Below are 4,103 nucleotides of genomic sequence, written 5' to 3'. Positions count from 1 at the left end.
TATCATGGAGAGTCTCGTCGCTGAGCTCACCTCGGCTGAAGATCTTCAGGACCAGCTAATAAAGATGACTGTACGGCGAGATGAGCTCTACGCCTGGTTTCAGGAGATCAGGGAAGCCATAAACGCCGTTGATCTCGAGAAATACAAACTGAAAAAGGAGGTGATTCGCCTAATAGAAGAAACGACCACTCCAAATATCCCGCTGATTGTCTACGACAGTACAAACAACGACAACAACATTGTTAATCCTTACCCAAGGTCAGTCAGCGGCATGGCTTACTGGATTAATGTTTGTTTTACATAAATTCTCTCTCTCTCTCCCCCCCCCCCACTGTTTGCTTAAGTTTTCTCTCGTTGTTGTGGCTTTGACCTTGCTTGATTAATTATTCTCTCTAGGTAGCTAGGTGTTTGAAAATATTAACACGACATGTTCTATATATATATATATATATATATATATATATCTCTGTCCAGCTTGCCCATGGTGGGGGACCATACATCGAGGACGGCAAATAAGGGGAAAGCCAGTTCTATGTTTGTAGTGGTGAAGTATATTGAACCCCCATACAGTGGTGCAGTATTTGAAATAAAATTAAAACGAGGAGGAGAAGACCATATGGGCTGTGGTGCCGGAAGAGAAGGCGTCACTCATGATGAACCCCAACTACTTGAACCTATAGTCAAGTTATTTGGTTGTTATGCGATTCAGACTGCGAGGATTTTCAGCCACTCTCAGTTATTTATACTCCTAGAGAACGATATTACGCACAAGACACTGCATGGATATGCTATTAACACGAAGACTTTGTCAGTGGCTTCATTCGTGCCCCCGGGAGTTTCTAAGCGGGCTGGGGTCATTGTTTCTGCGTATGGGAAACTTTATCATCTTGCAGCTCCAGTACACCCCGAAAAACTATCCTTTGACAGTTACGATCCTGCTACAAATCTGTGGACGCCTCTGCCAAAGTTTCCATTTTATTCTACGTATCCTGCCAATATGCGTATAGTTGGTCATGCCGTTTGCTATGGCTTTATTTTGTTTTCAATGTGTGACCGCAATGAGCGGTTCAAAGTCACAGCTTTTCATGTGCGTACAAGTATATGGCGTGAAGTGAAAATTGACACTTATGCTTTTGTTCCTTTCCGAGGGAGGGCTGTGGTCGTAGGCTAAGACTATCTATGCCTTATCTCAATATGGAACGAACATTCTAGCATTCTCCTTCTTCTTAAAGATGGATGAAGGTGATTTTGCTTGTTCACTAAATGCACCATTAAGATTGCAGGGCCTGGAGGTTCGGGGTGGGCCATTTACATGTGGTGCTAAGCAAACAGAGTATTTGGTTCATTTGGGGAACAATGATTTTTGTCATATCCGAACTGCGCAGAACGATGAAATTTATTGTCGTCAATATATTTATATAACCATGTTTCAAATTGTTGTTGGAGAAGGAGGAAGTTGTATCAAGACCTTAGATTCAACTGTTTTTCATGTGGATGTTAGTCACTCTAGTACTTTTTATATTACATTCAGCTTCGCCCCGTAAGTTTTCTTCACGTTTTTGTGTTTTCATCTATAACATTTGGGATTCTCTTACATTTTGTATGTAACATGGTTTATGATTATTTTGGCTAAGTGAGTGCAAGGATTTTGAACCCGGAGAAGAGGAGGAGAGTGTAGAAACAAAGTGCAAGGTAAGTTACCATCCTTACATCACTCGTAATTAAATTACTTGGAGATATTTTAAAAAGGTAAAAGGAAAAATATATGGAAGGAAGAAGAGTTTCTCGATATGCCTAAGCTACCTGCAGCTGTGATACCTGAATATATTTTTTTGTTTCCATTGGGAAAACCGATTTGATCTAGGTCCTTTATCAGTCATGTCAAATTTTTTGGTACAGTTTGGGTGATTTGCTCTGTGGTTTTTTGTGCCCTCATCGGCCAACAAGGGCACAAAAACTGTCACAAGTGCAAGAAGTGTGTCTATATGAAATCTTTTCATTTATATAATGACCATGAATCTAGAAACTCAATTTTTTTTGCATGTATGTAAGTGTTTTTAATCAGCCTCTGAATCTTTGTTTCGCAGTGACAAGCTGTCGAGCATGAAGTATTAAAGCAGAAAATAGCAGGCACGAAAAAGCCAAGCAACAGGAAAAACCGAATTCGTGGAAAATGTAAAGAGAATATTGCTGAAGAAAGCACTTCCTCTTATCCATTTTCACCAAAGAGAAAGAGGCACACAACTGCAAATCCAAATCTGCCCTGCCCTACCTTACCATACTCTCATGTAATCCAATTTTGTAGCATGTCCTTGTCAGTGGAGAAGCGTCCATATCGCCTACACCGATATCGCAAAATCAAAGAATATTTTAATTAATGTTGACAGTTCACTATTGATCACAATAGTACCAAGATAATTTAATACTGCATGTATGTATGTACAAAGGCCAAAAAATACCTTCATTCATGAGAAGACATGGACCTCATTGAAAAACTCAGAATATAGCCTTCTCACTTCCGCATCAACAACTTGAATGGGGACCCCCTTCTTAGCATAGTGATTCTTTATATTCTTGACAAATCTGATTAGATCTTTTGGACGATTACCATCATATTTAACAGCATGCTTATGATCGTAAATATCTGTCATCCAACCAGCCATCTTCTTAGTATTCCATGGCAAATACCCACCAAAACTTTTCGATTGCTCAAACTCACGAAATCTTCTAAGAGTTCGTGTCAATATTTTCTGATGAAGACCAGCATATAACTTAATCCTCTCGGTAGGGGTTTTCAAGAAAGGATGCTCTATAAGTTGATCAACAAAAATGTCATACCTAAAAAGAAAAACACAATAGTTATATAATTAAAACAACAAATGATCGAATATATATATATATATATTAAAAAATTACAACTTACTTATATCCAGAGCCTTTGTCGAAGAAGTTCAAAAACAAGGTAAGATCATTCCAATTATTAGCTTCTTCTCCTATAATACAACATGATAGATCTCGCAACATAACTTTGAAGTCTTTTAAATCTTGGAGCTTTTCTTTATCACGAGTCAATTTATTCTCAATATTGATTATCTTCATTTTTTGCTCGTCTCCAACTACAACATAACTCTTCATATCCTTCAATTTTCCATGCATAAGTTTTTTACGATGCATATTGCGAATAGTACAAAGTAGAGCCCTGCATCATAATTACAAATTACAACACATAAATTACAATACGTAAATAATTTGAGCCCATCTACATATATAACAAGGAGTATACTCACTTAATCTCAGATCGCCACCATAGGAGTGCGCCTTCATTGTGGATCGGATCCTTAACACGATCCAACTTATCCAACCCGTCATGTAGCACAAAATCAAAGTGATCATAGGCAATAGTCCAAAAGCTCTCTACATTATCAAAATTGGATATTCGTCCTCTTCTGCGTCCGCGTCCCCGTGCACGCAAAATATCTTTCTGTTTAATTAATTTTGCAAACCAAGGTCGTACAATTCGATGATCGCTTATGAAACAAGTTAGATTAAATATATTTTTAGCTTCTTCCTCACCTCTATGATCTAGCTTACAAAATGTAATAGGCCTAGCTTCATTGTCACCTTCAAAATATAAGTTTCCTTTAAAGCTAGTGCTGCTAGAGGCTAACTCATTGTAAGTAAACTCAAAGGAATTCAAATAAGCTCCGATTATAAACCTTCTATCACCATTGGTTTCATGTTCACTTTTGATGTTTGCGAGGAATGATTGTTCGTAATCCATACCCTTAAAGAAAACAAAAACATAAATATCAGCAACAATTACGTCCATGTCGCATAAATAAATAAAAAAACAAATAGTTTTGTATGCATACAAACAGAGCTGGAAGAATTGGCAATATGAATCCATGAGTACTTCTTAGAGAGAAACAGAGAGGTTAACCTGAAGTCAGATTGATCCAGCTATGTGATATCAGTACGGGCAGATTTCCTGCAAAAGAACGTTGCACATTTACACATTCAACTTGAATGATTCAAGAAAACCCCAAAAAGAGAGAGAGAGAAGAACAGAAAAGAAAGCTATGTTTGGTTTCAAAGAAAAATAA

The 4,103-nt window shown here is 37.7% G+C and overlaps 1 pseudogene across 1 annotated transcript; it reads left to right on the top strand.

Moving 5' to 3' along the window:
- Window positions 1-482: 482 nt before the first annotated feature.
- LOC107881596 (uncharacterized) lies at window positions 483-2,335 on the top strand (annotated as a pseudogene). The gene is made up of 2 exons (XR_016122170.1): window positions 483-1,692; window positions 2,088-2,335. The product of XR_016122170.1 is annotated as an uncharacterized LOC107881596 (transcript).
- Window positions 2,336-4,103: the final 1,768 nt, after the last annotated feature.

Source organism: Prunus mume, linkage group LG7, assembly GCF_029339155.1.
Source record: "Prunus mume cultivar Tortuosa linkage group LG7, ASM2933915v1, whole genome shotgun sequence".
NCBI classification, from domain to species: domain Eukaryota; kingdom Viridiplantae; phylum Streptophyta; class Magnoliopsida; order Rosales; family Rosaceae; genus Prunus; species Prunus mume.
This window is presented reverse-complemented; position numbering and strand designations above follow the sequence as displayed.